At 41.5% G+C, this 25,970-nt stretch overlaps 1 protein-coding gene and 2 long non-coding RNA genes across 3 annotated transcripts in view; 2 read left to right on the top strand and 1 right to left on the bottom strand.

The window, feature by feature from the left end:
* The window catches only part of LOC310677204 (uncharacterized protein), a 99,352-nt gene extending 96,838 nt beyond the window's left edge, over nt 1–2,514 (top strand). The window contains exon 5 of the mRNA XM_083439779.1: nt 1–2,514. This exon is cut by the window's left edge and continues 4,235 nt beyond it. The gene's annotated coding sequence lies outside the window, so the exon portion shown is untranslated.
* Nucleotides 2,515–12,689: 10,175 nt separating this feature from the next.
* On the bottom strand, nt 12,690–14,501 carry LOC310677222. Its single transcript, XR_014511002.1, has 2 exons — nt 14,392–14,501; nt 12,690–12,986 (listed from the first exon to the last, which is right to left on the bottom strand). It is a non-coding gene; the product is annotated as an uncharacterized lncRNA (long non-coding RNA).
* Nucleotides 14,502–14,794: 293 nt separating this feature from the next.
* Nucleotides 14,795–23,770, top strand: LOC310677216. Its single transcript, XR_014510997.1, has 3 exons — nt 14,795–14,899; nt 17,046–17,136; nt 22,396–23,770. It is a non-coding gene; the product is annotated as an uncharacterized lncRNA (long non-coding RNA).
* The last annotated feature ends 2,200 nt before the right edge of the window (nt 23,771–25,970 follow it).

The raw sequence follows: 25,970 nt of genomic DNA, 5'->3' as shown, positions 1-25,970 counted from the left end.
AACAAAATCACACCCCAAAAATACTGTAGAGCTTGGGTTTTGGATTTCTCAAAACAGTCATTTACCTGCAAAAGCAAAGCCATCAAAGTGAGCTAGGAGATCATAGATCTCTCAGCTGCATCAAGTTCTTCAGTCTTTGACTTTCTCAAATCCACACTGGAAATCCTATAGTCTGCTGCTATTGAGATCTGTGTGAAACCAATTTACACATGACATTGGTCACAGGAATTGACAATACCTACAAATGCGGGGGCAGGAGGGGATAGCCACAAGTTTCTTAGCGCTCAGTTTGTCCAAAGCCACTGGCCCATTTGACCTGAGCAGTGAGAGTTCCACAATTTCTGTGGCCTACAATATTACATAAAGGAATACTGTGGAAGCGATCAGCACAATCCAGTGAAGGTCATTTGGCTTCTTCTCACTTAGTGCTTTAGGCTTCTTGAAACATGGGAAACTGTCTTATTCAAGGCAAACTATTGGCTCATCTAACACATATTGTCCACACCGCCTGCATTGGCACTCCAATGTTTCAGGCAGCAGCCTAGTTGTAGCTGGAGAGCCCAGGGATTAAACTTTGGAGTTTTTCCATGAAAAAGTGTGTGCTCTACCTTTGAGTTATGGACCTTCCCATCTAGCATACTGAAATGCAACAAGGACTGAGCTGTGACTCCATTAAAAAAAAAACGCCTTCTGGCTTATCCCTCACTTTCTGCATTTCAATTAAAGCCCATTTTCCTGGATGGAGAGCTGTGGGCATCCAGGAAGGCTTCAGAGTGCTGGAGAAATGTTCAACGGGATGAAAAACAAACACACACCTCCCTTGGCCACCTTGCAACAATAAGGTAAACTTAGCTTGGCACCCACAGAAATTCTAAAGAAATTCTAATGTGCCCTGGAAATGTGGCAGCAAAACAGATGCCTTTTTCACATGGGAAGAAAACTTTTGAGAAATGGGAGGACAAGTTGTGGCACAGCCCTATTACAGGCTGCTAATAGCCTAGGAAGCACAAACTAAGAAACCTTGCTCCAGAAGTCAGTTTTAATGCAGAAGCACTCATGCGAATATTTCCTTTTTCTGTATTTTAAGTGCTCCCTTTTAGGTTTTGTGTTTGAGGTCCCATGGAGAACCAGCAAAAAATTGCTTTGTGATCCCATTTCACATGAAAAGCATACTAGCTTCAGAGCAATTTCACATTGAACCACAATAAATCCACACAGGTCCTCTTGAAAACAGAGGTGGAAAAGGCGGAGGAATTCTTAATGGTTCTTTGTCGTCCAAAGAAGGTAGGCACCTAGGCCATGATTTTGCTTCCCCACAACTGGGAAGACATGGCACAGAAGTTTTCCCTGAAGCAGTGAGCCACAACCCTATTCCATGTTTTGGTACTGGTGTGCCTCAGACCTTCAGCTCATCTGTTGTGGCACATTCCTCACTAAGTACTTGTAGATATTTCACATGCTTCTGCAGTGAAGAGCCAGTACAGAAGCCTTGGGAATAATGAGTTACTGAAAATGGCATGAGAAAGCCCTGCTGGACTGGAACAGTGGCCTATTTCCCACAATGGGAAATCAGATGCCTATGGAAAGTCTCTCACTGTTGTTCCTCAGCAAAGGTATTCTGTCTCATTCTTGAAATAGTATAGGACCATCATGACTAGTATCATCCTCTATGGATTTGTCTATAAGAAATGACATTTCCCCCTCAGTAGGAATGGGGAACTTGTGGAATCTAACCGTCATCAGCACAAGTCAGCCTGGACAAAGGTAATGGATAATAGGAGTTGTAGTCCATCAACATCTGGAGGACTACAGGTTTCCCATCCATTGGTGTGTCACTAGTTCCTTAAACTGACACAAAATATTAGGATAAATAAATAAGCATGTGATTATTAACATTTCATCTCTGCATTCCGTACACATGGTTCAACTGCTTCTTTTTTACCACTGAGACATGACAGAAGGAATGGTCCAAAGGCAAAAGTGGATTCAGATTGAATATTAAAAGGACAAATTGTCTAAATTTCAGATAGCCTGGGTTGCCTAGCAAAGCTGTGAAATGCTCTTCACTGAAAGTGTTCATTGGCTGACTAAACAATTTGCAAGATTGCTTGGGGGGGCTTTGTGTCATCTGTGCTATGTGGGGTGGACTAGGTGGCCTTCAATAAACCTACCATAATATTCTATGAACCTTTTATTGATATTTTGCAGTTTAGAATTTCTAATAAAACCTATATCAATGCTCTTAACAAAAAATCAATCTTGAAACCAAGAGAGAGTTTTGCTATAAATGAGAAATCAGAAATTATTCCAAGGCAGTCCTGCCTATGATGGATTTTTATTTTTGCACACACAAAACTATAATTTTCTTAAACAAATAAACACTCCTTGAGAGAAATAGAAATAATAGCTTTGGGTAAATGTCTGCTTATTGTTTCTAGTGCTTTATGCACAAGGATTCTGCAGGCATCCTGAGCAGTTTGTGTGTAATATTCTGATTGGCTTAAAAAAAAAAAATCACTTACATAGCAGTGCTAAATTCTTAAAATGCCCTAATGGCACGCTAAGCATTTCCTAAACTTCCCTTCCTTTAACTGCAGATGGTAAAAGGTTTCCTTTATTGTCCAGCCCCAGAGGATGGTGGGAAACCAACATTTCCATGAATGTAAATTCTAGCCTCTGCTAATTTTGATGACAGTGACTTCTCTTCTTTATGAGGTGCATAATGAGCTGGACCACAGTCTAGCCAAAAGCCATGACAAGCTCCAAGCATGCCCTGGTGGCCTCCCCTGCTTTCTGTACCCAAGGTTTAAATGCAGACTGCCTCCAGTCAGAGCACATGAAGAACCACACTCTGGAATAGACAAATGGCTCTTTTGTTTTACATTCTTTTTTTTAATTAGCCCCCCTTTTTAATGACCTAACTTAATATGTGTCAAAAGGTGCAAAACACAGCATGACTTCAGTTTTAAAAGGGAGCGTTTGCCTTTAATCTCGCAAGTAAAGCAAGTACCCTCTTTAACTATCAGCAGCAGCAATTACATTGTGCTTTATACATTGTGGGTTTCGTGCCACCTCATCAGCTGATTAAATGGTCAGGAATTGAGATACACACACAGACACACACACACGCATACACACCTGTTTTGTGGTGTGTTTAGAGCCAACATAATATGCTCTATATTCTTACATTTGATGGCGTGTTCAACTCTATTGTCAGCAGAAGGATGCAATCCTGAGCATAGTTGCCAGGAAATAATTCCCTTTGAATTAAGTAGCACTTGGTGCAGGTACTTTTTAATTTTAACTGATTACATTTATAACTCGCCCTTCCTCCCAGGAGTTCAAGGTGCCTTACATAGTTCTCCCAACCCATCTGATGCTCACAGCTACCCTGTAAGGTAGTTTAAGCTGAGAAACAGTTACTCAATGAGTTTAAACTTGATCTACACCCAGTTATCGCCTGGTACTCTAGCCTTTATCAATGATTTTGATTTACTAAAGTTGTCTGCATGTTGTCACGTGAAAAGTTAGGAACAGCATGACCACATTGTGTGGTTTTTTTGTTGTTCTTTGTAACCAGCAGATAATTTGCAACTGAAATTACACATGGAGACTGCTGGCCGCTATATTGAAAGATAATGTCCACACACGGAGTATTGCAGTGCATTGCTGTGCCCATGAGGAAGATGTGTGCAGAGTATACAAATGGATAAAAGACTCTAGGCTACATATTTATCTTATGCATGTCATTGGCCCCCTTGGAACCATATTAGAAAATAATAATGCATTGTGGGAAGGGCAGATGGATGTCTATATGTACAGTGACTATGATTATCTGCTGCATAATAATGGTTAGAAGCCCTACCTGACATTCTGTGTTTGGACAAACAATCCAGCAGGGATTTGTGTAGTTGGAGGGCTTTGAGAGCCACACCGGCAACCTGAGACCAAAGTGAGTTTATGCAATGGCTGGGGATTCTTTTCAGGATTTGTAAAACAAATGCATTTCTGTGATGCTGATCATGGCCACCTGCTATGCAGGGTGTTAAATAGGATATCTCATTTCCATATGTGCATATGTAACTTAAGTCCTGAGTTCTTCTAGGCTGTCCTTGAAAGGGCTGCCAAGCAATTGAAAGGCATATATTCTATCACAATAAGCTGATTTCCGCAAAATCATCATTCCCTGCCCCAGGAGCAAGACCATCAGGGAAAAAGAAATATGTGCAGAGCTGTATTAAATTCCAGAAAGCCCCTTATATTTACCAGAATATAACGAAGCATCTTATATTATATTTATATGCATGTTTATGATACTGGAAAGCTCTCCCTATTTTATATTTGGTTTGCTTTGAAATTACGGCATAAAGGCTCATAACCTTGGCCCGAATGAGGCAATGTGTATGAGCTTCTCCACGTCTCTTCCCAAAGTAGCAGCTCAGCATCCTGAACCTGCAATGCCCCAGCTATTTGAGTTCTGGGCTTCTCTTTAGAAGGCGCTGCCAATCCTGCCGAATTGTGCCAAATTATGTGTTGATTTTGTAATGCAGACTAATTTCCACCAGAGAGTAGGATGAGGCTCCCAAAATAGTTTTCACTTTTGACTAGGAAACGTATCAGCTGGGAACTGAAATCCTGCAGCCAAGAACAAAAAACAAAACAAAAAGCAGCCCAACAAAACCCGACCACCAAACATTGGAGACGTTCCCGTCTGAATTCAGAAACAAACCCTGTGACTCACCTCCCATCTCGCCTTGTAACTAATGGCAGGCCTTAGATCCAGAGGTGAAAAGCCAGCAGACTAATTCATTGAGTCACAGGGCCTCTTTAAAATATTGATTGGTTCCTGCAGTTAAGCAAGAGAAAATTGTCGAAATACTGGATTTCATCTCTACGGGAGCCTATCCCTCATACAGTAACAAACACAGACACTTCTCAATAGGATCAAGGTTCTGGGCATGAATGCACACACACACACACACATGTCTGTGTAGTACTAATAAAATAACAAAGTAGGCTTACTTCTGAACATTACTCTGCATGCCCGGAAACAACAATAGGCCGCCATACCACAAACAAAAGGACGATGACATTTCAGAACACAAAGTAGAAAATATGAAGCAAGGTTGTTGAATGAAAAACCCGAAAATTAATGAAGATAATTTGCTTAGCTCTGGAAAGACCTCCTTGAGATAACCAAGGAGAAATAGCTTTAGAAGGCTGTTGGGAAATCAGAAGGGATTTGGATGATACCTGCCCACCTTTCTTTGTTCACGGCAATTGTTTATATCCCTTCAGGATACAAATTCTTCCAAGGTAGCTCAGAAGCAACATATAGTGACATGGTTGGTCATGACGTAGTCATGACATAGTCACTGGATACTTCCCACAGGGCAGCTGGGGGTAGAAGTAGCTATTTAGTGAACCATCATTCTGATTGGTTTGAGGAGAGACTAGCTGACATTGTGTCACTTCAAGCAAATGTTATACCACACTTTCCAGTGCATTTTCCCATCTCTGTGTTACTGCATACATTCCAACATGTATGTTGGAATTGGAACACACAACCTCCCATCCATACCCCTATGGGAGTCACATGACCTGTTTGACATCGCAGCACAAAACCGTGTGATATTACAGCACCCAAAATGGCCACCATGCTCTCACAGGGGGAAAAAATGGGATGTCCCAGTTTTTCAAGGAAACTTGGAAGGTATGACTCTGGTGTAAATTCCACCAACTTAAGTTCCGCCAGCTAAGCCAAGATGAAACAATTACACGGTACAGTACAAGATCTGCCTTTCTAAGATTGCTCATCCCCCCAAATCTTGAATTTGGACCGCACTGTAAGTAACTGCTCAGATATCTGAAATTAAACTTTCAGATCCTCTTTCTTGCAAATATGAGATATTGCATGGATGCAGTAAACAAGAGATTGATACGATTAAAGAAAAAGTTACAAATTCCTTTTCCCCTGGGGAGATTTTAAAGAAAAGACTGGACAGCCATTTGCTGAATGGAGATCCTCTACAGCCCAGGAGACAGAATGTTGGATTAGCCTCTGGAAGATCTAGGGTTTTCTTTTTAAAAAAACAACCGACCTCACTGTGTGGGTATATCACTATTCAAAAGTTCTACATTCTGATAGTAGGGGTTATAGCTGTAGCTCAGTTGCCAAGCACATGCTCTGCGTATATAAGGTCAGCCAGGTTCAAGTCCATGACATCTCCAATTAGAGCATCTCTCAGGTAGCAGAGCTAGGAAAGACATCTGTCTGAGACTGCAGAGCTGCTGTCAGTCATGGCAGAGAAAGTACTGAGTTAGACAGGCCTTTCATCTGATTCAGGTATGTGTGGTGTGTGTCTATACACACACACACAGTTTTAGATATATGGCATTCTAGTCAGGGCAGGTATATAATGTCCTTTTCATAATTTTTTTTTGGGGGGGTTGGTCACTTTTTACAGTTACATATTTTAGGAGCCCATCAGATCTGCATGATGTTCAGCTTAAAAATATATTTAAAAATAAACTATGGCATGTAAATGAGCAGCTTGTGTGTTTTTAAAATCACTCCCCCCCCTCTCTAAAACCAAATATTCCAAACTTTAGTGGGCCTGAGTCATTAAGCAGAGAAGTATACTACAATAATAAAATTATCAAGCAAGCTTTTGACAAGCAGTCATGTGCTTGTAAATGAAATTTATTTAGGTGCCACTCAAAACATTGTAATTAAGAGGTACAGAATGTATTACCAGATGGTTCCTGTTCAGTATCTATTTCCTTTGGAGAACAAGGTGATTAGGAGTAAGCACTAACTTGTAATTGAGCACTAAAATACCCTAAGGGCCTGATCCAGCTCCCATTTTAAGCTACCATGGCAAGTGACCTAAATAAGAAAAAGTATTTCCTTTCAAACTACAGGAAACATTTGGATAAATGGGAATGCTGTTTATACTGTACATGCTGTATTTATACCTTGCATTTTGCTTCTGTCAACTATCAACTCTGGATTTCCAGCAGGAAAAAAAATAAAAAATCGAGATGACTTCACTTCCACCTCTTTTGTATGAACCACATGAAACAAAATAGTTGGCTTCCCCAAAAACAACAGTGATGGCATAAATAATGTTTTGGATGTTTAAGACATTTAGGGCAGGAACAACCTGCATCAGAGGAGTAAGTTGCAAATGCACTGTAACGGAAGCCTCCTTAAAATTAAGAAGATTGCTGAGCATTCTTGAAAGTAACTTCGGGTGAAAAGTAAGTTTAGGAACATTGAGTATGGACTGGCTCATTCTGTGACGGTGATGTTCTAAATCAGGATAGAACAGATCTGGGGTTCAAATGTGGCCTTCCACAGCTCTCTATCCTGTCCCTTGTGTTTCTCCCCATCCATCGCCATCCCTGCTCCACACTCTCATGAAGTGTCACTGAGAATGTGAGAATGTCTCTTGCTCTAACCTGACTGGGGCTTTGAGAGCGGTGTGGGTATTTAAGAATCTTTGAGTAACCTTGCAGCCTATTCTACAAAAGGCCACTTGCTCTCTCCACTTTGGCCCTGACCCCCTTTGATTCTGGCTATACTCACCATGGGCATGTATTTCCTGGAAGGCTGCTGTGGCGTTCAAACAGAGCCCCCAGTCGTTTCACAGACGATTGACCTGTACACCACTACTTTATTTTTCCGCTGCCACCAATTTTGTGGGGAAAAACCAGGGTTCCCCAGTGAAGTATTGAGTCTCAGTCAGGTAGAGTTAACAATGAAGATTAAAGTTTATTTACTTTAACACACAAACAAGTTTTAAAAATATATTTGAATCGCTGTCACTCTATTCCCTCTCAGTTTTGCCCCAGCAACTCACTCTGACTCCTCTATCTCTGCCACCCCCTGCAAAAGAACCAACCTAACTAACTGTCAAAACCTCTGGGCTGAGCCTCAAAATCAGGTAGGCTCTGCCTCCAGGCTTTCTTATTGGTCAACCTATTAACCCTTTTCCTCTCCCCCAATACAAACGTATCCCCAAAGAATGAGCAAAGGCCACAGTTGCCTTAGAAACAATGCATTCCTCAGGCTGAAAACACTTCCACGCCCCTGGTTTAAACCCTTTGTCTTCTCAAAGCTGAGGACAGCATGAAGCCTGAGACAAAAAGTAAGCTGTTGAAAACTGTGGATATTTTATTGATTTAAAATATTTATGTCCTGTGTTTCCTTATAAAAGCTCAAAGCGCCTACCAGATGAGAACTACAAAATCCAAAGATCCAGAAGACAGACTCATATGGGAGTTGGTGGTCCTTCAGGTCCTCTTGTCCTGAGTCGTATAATGGCAACAGAGGGGGTAAAGACTGCATCGAGATGGAAAACAACATTGTTGCCAATATGCCACCGGCAGTGGTGAAGCTACCTGCTCCGGCACCAGGAGTGGCATACATCTGGAGGTGTTGCTGGCGCGTGCCCTAGGGGGTGTGGTGCACATCACATGCCAGGGGGCGTGGTGTGCTTCATGATGTGTGTGCCAAGTGGCACACATCCCAGGGCATGTGCTGCAAGGATCCAGGGGTGCCGGGGGCAGGGGTGGCCACGATGTCACCCCCGGATGTCACCCGGGGCAGACCACCACCCCCCTGCCCCCCCTGCATCTGCCAGTGGCCACCAGACCAGAATTAGGCTGAGAAATTTACTGGCATCCAGTGAAACTAATGGAGTACAGGACAGAACTTAAACTGGTAAGAACTATCAAAGTATGGTTCATACCAGAAAGATAAGTAAAAACTTTCGCTCATTTTGCTGCATTTGGGGCAATAGTTTTTAAGTTCTTCGTTATTTTCTTGTGGTTGTTTAAATAAGTGTTGTGGTTATTGATAAATAATATTGTATTTATTGACTGGACAGATCAGCTATTTATGAAATACCGTTTACTAAATATTTGTGATATAGGCGTTGTGGTTATAGATTTGGGCTTATAAATGGTGTTTCTGTGTGCCCTGGCACTTGTCCCCATGTTCTGTGCATCAGAAGTGGTTTAGTCATGCTGGCCACATGACCAGGAAAGCTGTCTGTGGACAAACGCCAGCTCCCTCAGCCTGAATCAAGATGAGCACCCATAGTTGAATTCAACTGGACTCAACCGTCAGGGGGTCCTTTACCTTTTTACCCTGTGGTTATAGATTAGGGCTTCTAATTTAGAAAATGTAAAGATGGAGGCTTGCAAAAGGTGAAATAGGCAGATATTGTTTTGTTGACCATTAGAACATGGGGCCATCCAGCAAACTTGATTGGCAGCAGCAGGTTTGTTAGAAATAAAAGGAAGTACTTTGTCAAGGTAATACATAATTAACTTGGGGGATTCATTGCCAAAGGATGTGGGGATGACCACTAGCATAAATTTAAGAGGACATGGCAGGCTGTAAACTCACCACACACCTTTGACACGTCAGTAGAAGCAAATAGAATGCCACCGCTCTATAAAATATTGCTCCACAGTGACTTTGCCACATCAGCCACCACCTTTCCACACATCAGAATCCACCCCACTATGGATCAAAACCTCTTCAGTGTATTTACGGTCTGATAAAATACTAATGAGCAACTATTTGTCAGCCGATATGGTTGCTTTATTTTTACTTCAGTGTGGCTAGAAAGCCTAATACTTGTCTTTTATCAGACACATCTGTATTTAAATAGTTAAAAGGCAGCAGTCAGCAAGAAAACCATTGTTTTGCCTTGAATGCAAGACAGAGGTCTGGATAGCTCAGTGATTTAGGTAAAAGATCTTTCAGATATATGAATGCATCTCTACAAGCCAAAACGTGAATGTCCCTCCTTTTTTTATTATTGCATAAACTCTGCTATTATGAAGCTTTATGATGCCACAAATATTTTTCATTCTGGTTATTTTTAAAGGATTCACAAGAATTGGACCTTTGAAAGTGAGATTAAATAATTTAAGGACCACAAATAAAGGGAGAAAAGATTGTAGTTCATGGGGGGCGGGGAGAGTTGTTATATGCTTCCCGTATTTTCTGGAAAAGACTGGCATTAGTGCTCAGAGGCAGACAGCTTTGTAGAGGAAGTCACTACAAGCAGGCAATTTCATGAGCAATATATATTGATCTGGGTTTCATACTGTACTTTGAAAAGTTTGCTCAAAGATGAGGAAGACAAAAGGAGCCATCCAGAGCCAGCCTTATTGAATTTGCTGGCTTCCAATCAAGCCTCTGAAGGAGGAAGTTCATTTTCTAATGTGCAAGATTGCATTCCTGTAACTTCTCAACACACAAGGCGGCCCAAAGTTCCATTGCACAGGACACATTAAAATGAACCAGAGATGCATGCCATGCAGCAAAACGAATTCATTTCTTTAAGAATTGTATTTCTTTCCCTCAGGGAGGCCAAGTTATGTCATGGTTTTCTCATCTCCCACAACAATTCTCTGAGGTAAGTTAGGCTCAGAAACAGTGACAGTCACCCGGTGAGCTTTGTGGCTTAGTGGGGATTTGAATCTGGATCTGCTCAACCCTAGCCCTAACCCCAGTAGGAGTCTCTGGCCTTGAAAATCCTCTGTATGCATTGGGGGGGGGGGTTCCTGACATGTTCTAATAATTAATCTAAGAAATAAGTGTATTGGGAGTGCAGCTTGCCACCACATTACATGTGTACATTCTCCCAAAATTGACACCTGCAAAGTGTCAACGTATCCTCAGATTAAATACACAGGAGTAATTCAAGGGGTGCACTTCCTTGTCCCCTCTGGCATAGTATCTGTGACTTTTAAGCATCGTCTGGCAGGCTGACGTTCTACTGGTATAGCTTTTCTGGCCACAAAGAGAGAGATATGGGAAATCACTTCACCATGTGGATTTCTGCTTCTCATATATAGTGTTAAAAATCCCAGTCTAGGAATGCACCAAAAACACAATTCTGTGCAAGATTCGTAAAAGAAAAGTTTTCCCTGAAGAAGGCTTTCACACATTCGAACACGACTGGAGAACTTCTGGCTCTCCTGATGTTTCCGGAATACAATTCTCATCTGTATGGCCAGGAATAATGGCAACTGTGGTTCAGAAATGTATGGAAGGCCAAAGATTCCCCACACTGGGCATATTTTTATAAACAAATTGCTGGCATCAGTTAAGGTTCACTACCACCTCTCTTTACTCTTTCAGCTTCTGCTGAATTTCGGTTCTGCTTTCCATTTTCATTTCATCCAGCTGTTAAAAGTACAACAGCCTTGCTAGGGCAAGGTGGCAACCCTACGAAAACCCTTTGGATCGCGGGCAACATTTTCCCAATCAGAAGTGGAAGAGGAACATTGAGTAAATCCATGAGAGGCTTCTTCATCGAACCTCAAGCTGAGCTGTTTCAAATTAAGCTTAAATTGAACTGTGCCATTTCCCACATAGGAGTACTGGGCAGGTTTTCTGTCCCTGAGGTGGTTGGCAACTCTGTTGAGAGATAACACACTTCAGATTTCCCTCCTTTCTTTTTGCCTGCTTTGTGGCTGATGCCACAATTGTCGGTCTCCTTAGTGGTTTCTGAAGTTTAAATAAGCTGTATTTGTGACAGTGGGAAACAATTAGGCCCAGCTTTGCAGTCTGGATGAGGGAAAAAATGGCCAGATTGATCTCCTAGGACCAAAGCAATGAAATTCAGGCTCTCACTGATGCCATGTTGATGAGTGGAGAGTATTCAGTATGTTTTGCAAACAAAAATAGCTATTTTGTATGCTGCTGTACCCTATCTCCATTCCATCACCGCAACCAAAGCTGTGCTGCAAAATTAAATCCCTCCCTGACATTGCAAATCAAAATCATAATCTAGAAGTGAAAACACATATATACCCCTTCCTGAAATATTCATCAAGCAGCCTAGCTAGGCCTCAATTAACATCACTTAATTGAATCATCCAAAACTTGGTCTTTTTGGCACAGTGTTTAGCGCTATGCATTCACTGGAAATAAAAGCAAAAAATGAGATGTGCAAGTTGCTTGTGGTTTTAATTATTTTAAGCAATGAATTGGGTCAATCAGAAGTATCATTTCTCATTCTCTGCATGTCATTCACTTTGCACTGATATGAAGTGTAGCACTTTTCTGAAAATTCATCCTTTTCACTTTTTTAAAAAGAACAACACCAAGGACATTTCAATTAGTTGTCCTCATTCCATCAAACTAAATTTAGTCCAGACATGTCAGTCTCTGACTTTTAAACTTCCCTGTTTTTATACAATCTTCAACATCATTTAATAATACTTTTTAATTTTTAAGAAAAAGGTTAGCTCTCTCAGGAATTCTATACTAAAAGTATTATATAGAACAATTTAAATATTTAATAATTAATATTTCCATCATTACACTGTGGTGGCTTCTTTGAAGTAGCCAACAATTAAAAATTTTAAACTAGGATGGATCGGTATCTGGTTAAATTGTTTTTATTTCATGTAAATCAAACCAGTATTATCCATTTGGGAAGCATTTGGGAGTTCAAATAACCCTTTATCATACCAGAGAGCATTTATAATTCACTGAATCTAATAAAGTGAGTACATTTTTGACACTTCTCTCCGTCAAACAGGAAGCCTGAGATTAGATGCCCCCATATCAAATAATATCACTAGCATTTTAAAAAATACTTTTAAAGTAGTGCAAACTTTAATTTCGCATCAAATGAGCCTCTTCACATGGTGAATAATTTTCTTCCCTCTGACACAATTTAATGGCAATAATTTTGTAAATTGTCAATACATAATCATATCAGCACATGCCTGCTTTACAAATGGCACCTCCAGAGCGCACTAATTAAACAGCCTGCCTCACACCGTATCATCTTAGTAAACAAATGTAGGGAAATTCTCCCTCCAAGGCACCCCGCTCTTTCCAAAAACCACTGTGCGGACTCTCTCTCTCTCTCTTTCACTCCTGGAAATCCGTTTGTTAAGCTTCTGTTTCATTTGCCTGCCTTTCAGTTTAAAGCGAGCCGCAGCCACTGCGAACACAATAATGAAAGAGGTCATGGAGCACCAGTTGTGCATGAAAGATGCGAAAATTTACTGCAAATGAGACAAGAGCAGTAAATTCATTTTTATTCAAATTACTGTCATCATACATTACCACTTCTCCTGTAAACATTGTGCTTCAGACAGTGTGACAGCATATTATTATTTGTGAGATTATACTATTATTAAGCTATTAACATGTCACCTCCTGCTTGAAACAATGACTCAGCTTGCTACTGCATAATAGGACAAGTTAGGAAGACAAGCTGAGGTGACTGAAAGGTTAGCAGTAAGAAGGCAGGCTGGGCTTAGAATGACAGCTGGCACTTAAAGGCCAACATTTATTCAAAAGAATCCACATAACTATTTGTTGTAGTAGTTGTTGCTGCTGCTGATATTAAATACACACACCCAATTCGTTTCCACCAACCGGTCCTTTAATTCTCTTTCTCTGAGCCTTATTACACTAATTCTCTAACCATCAATTATTTCGGGGGCGGGCGGGGGGGGGGAGAGAAAACATTTCTTCAAAGGCAGAGCCAACCAGGAAACAAATACAGAGACAATGAGCCTAATGGTTTAAAAAGAGAGAGAGGAAGAAAACCCAACCCCAGTCCGATAACCGTTCTTTCATTCACAACATATGGCTGCCTAATTGTGAGCTTAATAAAGAGAAGTTCAGCTTTGACCGCTCGGATGCTAGAAATGAGAGATCAACAGGGCTCGTACCATGCTATTACATGGCCTCTTCCTACTTTTGACAGAAAAGCTGTAAGTTGTCCTATAGGTATTATCGCTAGATTCCCCAGGAGGTTGCTAATGATTAAAATTTTATGGTTTATAGGCTTCAAAGGCATTTACTGTAGCATTGCCATCCAAAGTTACTGTGGCATGCAGATCACAATGCATCATATGCTCTAATTTTACCTTGTGTAAGTGCTTGTGACAAATCCCCCCACGATAGCCCTCCTACTTAGTATTCTTTTAAAAACTTCATTTGCTTCAAGGGAATATATGCCTCTCGTCTAAGAATATGTACGGGGGGGGAGGGAGGGAAGGCCTGGGGTCCAGAAAATGCATGGCGCCTGTGGCTTAATTTTGGCCCTGGATTCCAAAATATTAAAGCTCAAAATGTGCTTATTGCCCATCGGCTGCCACTGGGTTTAAACAAACAAATAAACAAACATTCTAGGCAATTTTTTCCTGGGAGGAAAAACACAGAACTAGAAAACTACCTTATCCAATTCAACTTATGGAATGCTCTGCCACAAGGTGTGTTGATGGATCCTGGTTTGGACAACCGAATGGGGATTGTAAAATTTCATAAACCCAGAGGGTGTGCTCAATAGCTGTATGCCATGGTTACTAAATTAATTTATTTCATTTATATCCCACCTTTCTTCCAAGGAACCCAGGGCAGCATATGTGGTTCTTTACCCTTCAGTGTTTATCTTCACAACAACCCTGCAAGGTAGACTAGGCACAGAGGAAGGAGATTGGCCCAACGTCATCAAATGAGCTTCAGGGCTAAGCAAGGAGTTGAGCATGGGTCTCTCCAGTCCAAGCCCAAGAGATGACTAACCCTTCTTCTTCTTCTTTCGCCCAAGGGTCACTGTCACCCTTGACTAACCCTCTGGGGCTGAACTGGCCTATGACATTTTGCTGCCAGAGGCAAAAGACAAGATGGTTCTCCCCCTGTCCATGATCAGAAGGTGACTGGACTGAGGGCTGACTCAATCGTCAACACTGGCAACAGGATAACAGCATCTTTCAGCAAACACAAGGGCTGCTAGCTAGTTCAGGGTATGCAGCACAGGCCACCTGGTGTACCAACTTCTGCCCTCCAACAGAGAACAGCCAAGGAGGAGATACTGCTTCCATCCCTCATCAACTGCCACCTGAGGTAGTTGGCTTACTCTGTCCAATGGCTGCACCAGCCCTTCTCTGGGGACTGTCTCTCACACAGAGGCAAACATAACGCAACTCTATGAAGTTCAGTTGAGGAGAGGTGTGTGTATTATCACCCTCTCTCTACTCGTGAAATGATCTATCTGATGACCAGAAAGGGGGCAGTTTGAATCCTCATCAGGTTTTACCCCAGCACCTTATCTGCTTCAAGCGTGGTGAACCTCTTTGGCCTGGAGTGGGGAGCAGATGTTTATCACTTAAAACTTCCAATTGTTCCTCCGTCGCCACATGCGGCAGCTAGGTGTTGCTTGTGGGCCAAATTGAGACCTCGGCTGGGTCAAATTTGGCTTAGAGGCTAGGAGTTCCTTACTCTGGTCTGTTTAATTTCTCACACTCTCTCTCTTTGCTACTGTCGCCACCAAAATCAGTGGAGTTGGGAGGGCAAAACATTTGCTTTGAGGGCTGGATTAAGACTCTAAACAGGGTTAGCCATCCCTGCTGTAACCACTACATGACACTGAAACCTGCCTGTTAAACAACAGGATACCTCTTGGGAATAAACCAGGTCTGGAGAAAGCAGTCACATTTGCTTATTGCTTGTGCAGTTCCTGGAGGTGACTAGCTCACTACTGTTGGAAAACAGGGTGACTGAATAAATGGATCTGGGCCTGGTCCCACAAAATTCTTCTTACATGCTTAGAAAACATTATTCCAAGCTCACCCTTGGAGCATTTCTCTTACTGCCAGTGAACCAAAGCTTTATTATCAAAATATTTTTTCATGTTCGTAAGCTAAATAATTTCAGCCACCTCATTAATACATAGGAGCCTACAGACTGCTTTGCTTGTTACCCCACATTTAAAAGGCAGGCCCTAACCTTGCCTTTGTTCTGCAGCCACACTGCTGTGTTTTCACTTGGATTTTTGGCATAGGTCTGAAAGAAATGATAATAAGATAGAAATGGTTTTATCCAGATGTGGTTTTACATTTATAAGGTTCATTTACAGTGTAATCCTAAACAGATTCCCCTCAGAAGCAAATCCCAGAAGATTCAATGACACTTCCTAGTAAAATGTGGTTAGGATTGCAATCTATGGGGCTTACACAGGATATAGGATCACAGTCTAAATTATTCTTTTTGCTGTCTTTAAGAGTTCCACTGAAGCCTGGCTACTTGTTCATGTATTGCTGCCTCTGAGTGTGCGAACACTTTGATTTCCCTTGCTCTTTAAACACCATCTCTTTTATTAAGTTTAAACATGTTTATGTAAATAGCTTTCTACCCTTCTTGCTTAGCAGGTGTCTTGTGGGGGGAAATCATTGTGTAAAATCAAGTAAATACTAAGGGTTTCAATAGCTTTTCTCAAAATTAGTTTGGAAAGTGCCTTGTGAGGTAGAACAAACAGAGAGACATCAGTGTGTTATTAATGATACCTTTTTAAGCTTGCAAAGGAATAAAAAAGAAAAGAAAAGACAGTCAAACAAGGTTCTAACACCTCAAAGGCTCCCTTCTTTATGTGTTGGATACAATGAAAGCTACAATCCTTAACTACACTTCTTAGGCTCTGTGCTTAGAAGTGTCATTTTAAGCAATATTCTGGGCTTGAAGAATACATCTTTGATGTCTTGAAAGCTTGGATAATATGTACTATTTTGTTATCTTTGTCCTTAAACAGCTAAGTAGCTCAGAAATATGCAAATGTGAATAGCCAACAGGTCCCTATTTAAATCTTTTGCAAAATTATAAACACAATTCTGAAGATGCTGGTGGTACCTACATATGAAAGGAATGTCTGTGAGCCCTGATTGGAGATTTCCCTTCTCTCTCTTGTTTCATTATTTCTTTCATCTGTCTTTATTTAGTACAAAATAACAGACACCCATTACAGAAGGACTACATTACTTCTGGGAACTGACCCTCCTTGTAATTGACTCCCTCTGAAGACTGGAGATACTTCAAAATAGAGCCTAGTGATATATCTGTCCTTTCCTATGTTTCCACAGCTCATCCTGTCTCCAAACGGCATAGCTCCGGTTTCAGTGATACGTCCCAGCTGCTAAAAATGCTGTGGCTCTCTGCCATTGTCAAACAACTCAGTCTAATCTCTCTCTTTATCGCTCATTTCCCCTTATTTATACAGGTGCCTGAAATGCATGGGGGCTGAGAAGGATTAAGAATATTACATAATTTGTGACTGTCATTGGCTCTTGAAAACCTGAGCAGGGAACAAGGTATGGTCCAAAGGCTTGTGAGGCCACCACCTGGCAGGTCTGCGTTGGGTCAGTGCCTGGGTGGGGAACGCCTTGGGATCCATGACAGAAGAAAGGAAAGATATAAATGTAAGAAAATATTTCTAATCCATTCAGTCCATTCAGCTTTGTCATAATAATCAGTCAGCCTCTGACTCCCTTTCAGAACAATATTCATATCCAGAGGCTTCCCAGGAGTTGCTAGCATGTATGAAGGAAATCGCCACAAAGGCCATAAAGCTGTACTTCTTGCTACCCTCCATGCAGCTTGCGACTGTTTTCTCAGGATGGTCCAAGAAATCCCTGTAGCAGCAATAATACAGCCTGCCTTTCGCTTTTCCTCACAAGGATGTCCCACGCAAACTGCAGACTTCACAAGAGCTCCCAAAAGTCAAGTGTAAACTACTTTCATCCTAAGCATCTTTACTTAGAAATGTGAACAACTGAGTTCAGAGGCACTTACTTCCCTGCCATTGTTGCTTAAGGGTAATAGCCTAACTGGCAATCCCGGTGCTCATGATGGGTGTTTTTCCCTGCCTGTTTTGCATCAATGACATACATTGCACCAAAGGCCATCAATGCAGTTTTGAGGACTTGAAATTCTCCCGGACCTTTTGTTATTTCTGTAAGGATGGGAAGCAGCAATTACAGTGGTACTTCTGGTTACGTACTTAATTCGTTCCGGGGGTCCGTTCTTAACCTGAAACTGTTCTTAACCTGAAGCACCACTTTAGCTAGTGGGGCCTCTTGCTGCTGCCGCGCCGCCAGAGCACGATTTCTGTTCTCATCCTGAAGCAAAGTTCTTAACCCGAGGTACTATTTCTGGGTTAGCGGAGTCTGTAACCTGAAGCATATGTAACCTGAAGCGTATGTAACCTGAGGTACCACTGTACTGGCTGTGCATTTCATCAACTGCACCTGTTCCAAAGGTCCCAACCCTTTTCAGAATAGAGGTGTCTGCACAATCCTTATCTTCAACAATACTTTTCATGGCACTGCCCTTGACGTTGACTGGATAGGGTGGCATTTTACCCCAGAGTAGACATATTGAAATTAATGGACATAATTTAGCCATATTCATTAATTTGGGTGGGTCTGCTCTGAGTAAAAGTTAGTTTGCTGCCACCCATAATGTTGCAGCATTCCTCCTGATAACCACAGTGCAGACAAGTGAGGACATACCCAACATTTTCTTCAGCAACCAGACTGGCTGCTTGTGCCTTTCCAGGCCCAGTTCAAAATGCTCGTTTGATATCTTCATGGCCTGCAACAAACATGCCTTAGAGACCACCTCTCCATGTAAGACGCTACTGTACCAATCATGCTCTATTTATCACCATTACACACAAGTAAAGTCATCAACATCTAGATAGGACTGGCTCTACCATTATACAGTGAGACAACCATCTGAGGCAGCAGATGCACAGGGCCAGCATAGCAGCTGGTTATTCTTCCTCAGACCTTCAGCCATTCCCCTCTGTTGCAGCATGACCTCTCCCGGGCCCTCGAAACTGACATGGTGCCTCAGGTGTAATGAAGCTTGCTGCCCCATCATCTGTGTTGAAGTACGATGCAGCTGTCAGTCCAATCAGCTTCTGTATGTGGAATGGGAAGAGGGCACTATAATTTGCTCCAGGACACAAAATGTCTTGGGCCAGCCCTGCAGAGCTTGCGCTACAATTGCCTGTTGTTCTTTTACTTTCCTGTTTTCTGTTTTGTTGTATTGTATGTAAACTGTCTTGAACCCAGGAAAGGTTAATCACCTCCTCCTCATAAGCTAACTCTCTTTTGTGCGCACACCCCATATCCACATTAGCATTATGAGGCCTGCATGACATCAGGAATTCCCTGCTCAAATCATAATTTCAGTTCTGCTCTACCTAAGTAGCTCAAGGGATGCTGCAAGGCTTGGGAAATCAAAACAGATGGAAGGAAGCATTTCCAGTTAGATTATTGTTATTCTTATTGTGCTGGAATAGTCCTGAAGAAATCTTGCAGCACCTTTTAACAGTTAAAAATCCCATGAAAAATAGCCAGGTACCTCATTAGACCAGCCAGTCAACATGGCAGTCAGTAGTGCACCAAGCCCAAGGGGTAAGCATTTGGTCCATTTCCTGATCATGTAAAGGAGCATGCAAAATATTGAGCGAGGCCCATCTCAGCTTCCCAGAGCAACTGCCCATATATCCTGGGAGAGGATTGCCTCACATTTTGACAACCATGGCTTCTTGCTTTCCTGATTGCCTCAGGCTCTGACATGTATATATCCTTCTATGTGAGAAAGTTCGCAGTGTTTGCGTAGCAACTTCTCCCAGTCACCTCCAAGACTAAATCAAAAGTGCTAGGTAGAGGTACTTCAGCCAAAGAAATTACAGCTAGCACCTGGATATAGTGCTATGCAGTACCTTTTAGTATTTTCAGACTATCCCTAACCATAACAAGGACCGATATGTCCCAAGGGCCTTCTAGGGGTCAGACATACTGATTCAGTGCAACCAACCATTGCAAAACCCAGGCTGGAGCTAGACACATCAAAAAAGTGTTTCAGGAAAATGCGTTCTAACCTTCATAGTGCAAAATCACGTTGGCAAAAGATGGGACTCCACAGTGCCATCTGTTGTCACAGTGTTATATATAAAATGCTTTTTCTTTACTAATGTAGCCGAGTCCCCAGTCTAGACATGCCCTTATGTAGTAAAGCATGCTTCCTCAACCTCGGTCCTCCAGATGTCTTTGGCCTACAACTCCCATGATCCCTAGCTAGCAGGACCAGTGGTCAGGGATGATGGGAATTGTAGTCTCAAAACATCTGGAGGGCCAAGGTTGAGGAAGCCTGTAGTAAAGGGACAGGGATATTCTATAAGCACAAATCAATTGTTCTGAAGTAATCGTTTATAGTCACAACTGCCCAGTCTAGAGCCTGGGGGGATTCAGGCTAACCTCTAGGGATTTTATCGCAATACCCAAACTATAGTTATTCTGCCTAAAGCACAAGTAGCACTGAAACTTGCCTTGAGTGTACTATTAAGAAACAGCAAGTCAGTGTTGTATTCTTCGAGTTTGATAAGGATCCCATAGGTTACCCAAAGGATACCCAGAGGTTGTAATAACCTTATTCATAGGACCAGAAATGCTATAAGGGTATGCCCAAAACCAATAGAAAAGTACATGCCCCCAGTACTTACTGCAGATTTGAAAGAAACATGGCAAGACTTGTGCTTACCACATAATAAAATGGCAGGCCAGTAGTGGTAAGGCTTGCAGTGACTTGCAAAACAAAGTGGAGTCTGATAGCACCTTAAGAGGTATATGGTCAAATTCAAATCTACATTCAGCCATTGTTAAGGTTGAGCTGTAGGTAGGTGTCGGCACCCAAAAGTTTAGCCAAGTAGTCAACATCAGGGTGCAAGGCCTGGAGAACAAGACCAGGAGTTGGATCAGAGGCAGATCCAAGGGGAGGCAGGGAGGGGCAGCTGCCCCCACTAAATCAATAAAAATCAATAAAAATACATAGCTAACGGAGATTCTGCACCCCCCCCCAAATCCAGGCTATGCCCATGTTTGTATTGCCTCTGTATAATTGCAACCACAATTGGGGAGAAGGCTCTTGCACTCAGGTCCTTCTTATGGGCTTCCCATAGGCAGTTGACCATCATGAGGACAGGATGCTAGATTAGATGGGCCTTTGGAATGATCCACCGTGGCTCTTCTTACATTCTTACAACCAGGAACCACACGAGAAATACACAAAAACCTCTAAGCCAGGAAGATCTTGCTGTTAAGGCAAAGTCGCGTCTGAAAAGAGGGAGCCTTTCAGCACCTTTCCTGTTCAGGAAGGTCTAATGGCCAGGATCTCAGTCTGGATCATGAAAATACACCACTCCCTGGAAGATGTTCCAAGCTCTGGTAGTTTACCAGCTTCTACATATAGGTGCAGCTGCACATAGAATCACATCAAATCAAAGTTTCCTGGTTCTGCTACAGCAGCTCCTGACTTCCATGATGCTCACAGGACAAATCTGACCTAAAAACTCTCAGGCTAAACTGTTTCACAGGCATGTGAAGGTAAAACTGGGAGTGGTGGAGGGAGGATCATGTTTGCTACCCTGGAGGAAATGTAATTAACAGAAATATATACCTGTAGGCCACAGTGCTGCAAATGTTCGATCTGCCATCATGCATTCCACAAAAAGTTATTTGAGGATCACAGCTAGAAGAATTTGTTTGTGTGTGCGTGCGTGCGTGTGTGTTTATGTGTTTATATTTTGCATCAATAACTTTTCTGTGTTATAGCTTTACTATCACAAAAGTTCACTGTCCTCTGAAAGAAACACCTTTTCTAACTACTACTACAAGGACTTATTTGCATTTCAGAACACCAATGATACGCACAATGCATATTATTCTTAAATATTTGGAGATATGCTCTTGCCACTACTTCACCCAGTCACTTATAATGGCATGCTTTCTCCTATCACAATAGATGAATAAGACATTTAGGGCAAGCTGTAAAGGGCAGAAATCTTCCATTCTCCACTTCCTACCAACATGGCAGGCTTCCTTTTCAGAATGTTGGAAACTGTTAAAAGCTGCTGAATAGGAGTCACCAAACTCCCTTCATTCTGTTATGAATGCCGGCTCTCGTGTGTTCACTGCTGATTAGACTACATTATTTCTATGATCCTATTGGGCTTCACACAAGGCATAGAGGCACTTGCCCTTATTTGAAACTAGCAGACACCAGGAGAATTTGCTGATTGCTAATGAGAAAGTGAAGGTTTTGTTGATATCATCTGGGACATTCTTGCTGTGGTCTGCTATTAAGATCTGGAGCTCTACATAACACACCATATTAAACAGGCAGTGATTTTATTATGGGATCAGTATAACTTTTCATGTCTGTTGTATTCCAAAAGCGTATGCTGAGACACCTTTTTCCCCCAGAATATGAAACATAATACCGTGGTTCAAGCTGCATTATTTAAAAAGGGGCAATGTGGTTCATAATGTTACATTTATTGCATACTCTTTAAGCCACTTGACCCATATAAATATTACTATAGAGTTGCCCTCAGTTATTAAATTCTTATTGCTTATAAAATGGGCAGCAGGAAGTATATAATCTATAGAGTAAGGTGTGTTTTGATCTGAGTGCTTTGGAGAGAGGAGGAACACTAGGAACAAATGGGTTTCAATTCTTTCCATATTCTGAAATCTTTTTTTTTCTTTTCTGGCTTTAAGCAACCAGCAGGTTATTCATTCAATTATGCCTCGGTGTGCCAAACAGCAGTTTGACTCTTGAGGGTTGGAAAGAGAAAATTCACGTCTTCTGAGAAATGGATTTCAGAGACTTTTGCCTTGCTTTGGATGGGACTGGCGGCACTGAAGTCGAAACCTCAGGATACATTCCAGCCTGACGACAGGAAGTGTCCCTCTGATTTTGCTGTGTGTTTCTGTAGCGTCATCAACAGTGATTGCCTATGCTCACTTGTTTCCACCCCTTCCCGGGGGGAAAAACACAAATCCAGCCGCAACATTTAGGAAGTGTCAGTATATATACAGAGAACCCTGCTTTCCCTTCCTCTCATGAATTGACTAGAAATGTATGGAGCAACTGTCCGTGTCCATGACTTTTGTCACAGCCCTCTAAACACTAGGGTTATCTTTCCAAGAGGGGATACAGTTATTCAAGCCGGCCTTCTTTCCACCTGGTTAGGCTAGCTGAGAATAAACCAAGCCCAATGCTTTCTGGAAGCGCTGCTTATAGAACAGAGTTTTCGAATACATTTCCTTCCCGTAGCTTTCAAAGTATGTTCTCTAAGAGCACAAGGCACATTCTCTCCCCCCTCTCCTCCTCCTCCTCCTCCTCCTCCTCCTCTCTCTCTCTCTCTCTCTCTCTCACGCACACACGTATGTGTGTATTTATATACCAGACAGAGACAACAACATATTAACATAGGTAATTTCACTTCAGAGTTGCTAGGGCCAGCACCTCCAGACCTAGAGGTTACTGCTGTCAAAGCGGGACCTTTTTCTTCCTGTCACTCCTTTCAGAGATGAAGGAAGAGATTTCCCTTAGCCTACAGCATTTAGCGTGGAGACGCTCTACCACAACATTTTGAAACTATAGAAATCATGAAGCCAGCCTGTGACCTTCCATTTCAGTGACAGTACAGGAATCCCTGGAGCGGCGGAGGCATCCTCTGATATTTGGAAAAGTGTCATGTTTTCTTTACAGAGAAAACTGTCATATTGTTGTTGGCATAAAATACAACACTTCCTGGAGTTGTGATTTCCTTGTTTGCTACAAAATGTCACCTGGGCAACTGACATGTTTGTGTGTGTGTGTGTGTGTGCTGGTTTTTTGTTTTTGTTTCTTTGCTTAGAGCAACTCGCTACTTATGATATTCAAATAAAGTAGCACTTGATACCCCAAAGCCATACTGGAAAGGCAGAGCAATTACAGATGTCTAAAATTCTTCCCGCAGATGCATGGGGCGTTGTAAAAGATGCAGATCCCTGCTGGAATTTCATTGATAACAAGCTAAATATAGCTCTTGTATCATTTGAAATGTTTTGATGTTCTGTGCAACAATTCTTCCGTAGTGAAAAAGAATAAAATACCAATACAAGTCTGTGAGTAATTTTTCAAAGAAATGACTCCAAAATAAGCAATTAATAACTGTTAATTTTGTAACATAATGGAAATGCTAAACCTGCTCCACCTTCAGCCAACAGATGCAATTAGTTACTACTTACCCCCCCCCCAAATAGTTTTAGTTAAGGACATTACTGTGGAATGCCCTGTTTTCCTTAATCATTTGAACTTGCTTAATCAGTATTCATATATGTCAATCTTACACTTTTCCCTAAGACTCAACCTTTTAAATGTGTCAGCAACATTTAGGGTTAATAACCTGTAAACTAACTCACTCTCTCTCAAACACACACACACACACACACACACACACGGAATAAGAGAACACCCAGAAAGCAAAATCAGCAAGTCTAGTTGTCCCAGATGACAACCACTAAAGAAAGAAAAAAAAACCCTCTCCTATAAACCTTTCAAATATTATCAAACCCAGTGAAATAAAATTTCATTTCTTAATTATGCAGTTTTGTTAAGACAGTTGAGTTGCTGCCCCAGTTTTACCACCATTCAGAACAAGATGCCGAAATAAATGACTATTTTGCCCCTTTCTTTGACCATGCCGGGGCATTTGTTATAAGGGTCCTCTGGTCTCCATCTTCTGTTCCTGACCCTCAAACTGAAGTAGCAGTGGCCATAATCCTAGCAGCTTCACCCCACGGGGTATTTTCTATATGACACCATTGTGATCTTACACTTCATCCAAACATTAAAACCAGGAGCCATAGTTCCTTATTCTTGCACAACCTAGGAGCAAAGCTGACCAGTCAGAAGATGGAATAAATGCTATTGTGACCCAGATCATAAAAAGGTGATAGGAATAGGATGTCCAACCTTAATATCAGTGGCACAGTGAAGACTCTGGACTTCATGATCATACACCCCTCCCTTCACTCTTTAGATTGTAATGTGCAATAATTAATTTCAAAATGTGATAAAGCCAGGCATGCTGCCTTTGGGGGGGGGGGGTGACTTATTTTGTAGAGTGGCTACATTGACTTCTGTCCTAAAACCTGCCCTGATAGCACCATGTCTTAATATATACAAAGTTTAGTTTCCTCTGCTTTCAACTGTAATTTGATTAGACTCTCTCTCTCCCCTCTCATTTAAAAATGAAAACAAAGCATCACATTATAAAAAATTATAGGTTTCAGTATAAATGCATTTCTAATTGTGGTCCTGTTCAGACAAATGTTGGCATCATACACTTTACTGTGCATTTCTTAAGAATCATAGCTTTTAAAGGAAAAACAGATTTCATAGGCAATATACTGGATTTTTCAAAAACTAGAACAGATAAAGAAATGCTCAAAATATAGGCAGAAAGCAGCTTGAAATTTTACTGGGATGAATTTGGGGCATTTCCTTTATAGAAGGCATATATACTGTAAACAGAGATGTTGTGAAGTCATTTGAATATTAAAAAAACACGAGCTAATTGTGAGATTGAGTGTTCCAAATTAAGCATGTGTACAATAGTATTTGCAAGATTAGCTTTTTGAGAAAAGAAACAGCTGCAACTGCTAGCTTAGACTTTACGAGCCATCCAAATTTATCATACCGAGCCAATGAAGAAATTTCCTTGTCAGTCTTCCCCCTTGCAGGATTTTTGGCTGCAACTGCACTTTTGCTGAATGCAAATTGGGGGGAAAGATTCATAGAAAACATACTAATTTCTGTTGCTGTTAGGACTAACATACAGAGAGATCTTTATTTATAAAGATAACTACGCTTTATCCCAGAAAACCAGTTCTAAAATGTGCTCATTTCAAAATGGAAATATTTCGGGACTGTTGACCTTTCCCATCTGTAGATCTTATTTTTATATACATTAGTGACTTAAGGCCTTCACTGAAAGTCCGTTTCTCATCATGTTATATTCTGCAGTCCTTATTTTGCCAAAATGTATGTTGAGCTCAAAGGATGGGTGTTTTGTTTTGTTTTGTTTTGTGAATAGCAGCAGTAGAATCCATGACTCCAGGAAGAGCTCACAGTTGCTAACTTTTATTTGCACCCAACAGAAGCTTGTGATGCTTCATATATCTTTGCTTGACGGCATGTTTACATACTCAGAATGGAGTGTTCCTTTATTCAGGTTTTTAAAGAGCCACTGGTTGTACTAGAATCAGTTTCTCCAATAGGATGTTGCTTGCTTTACACCCTG

Source organism: Podarcis tiliguerta (genome assembly GCF_965153285.1).
Source record: "Podarcis tiliguerta genome assembly, chromosome: 5".
Taxonomy (NCBI): domain Eukaryota; kingdom Metazoa; phylum Chordata; class Lepidosauria; order Squamata; family Lacertidae; genus Podarcis; species Podarcis tiliguerta.
Note: the sequence above shows the minus strand (reverse complement) of the source record. Positions and strands in the feature narration are given on the sequence as shown.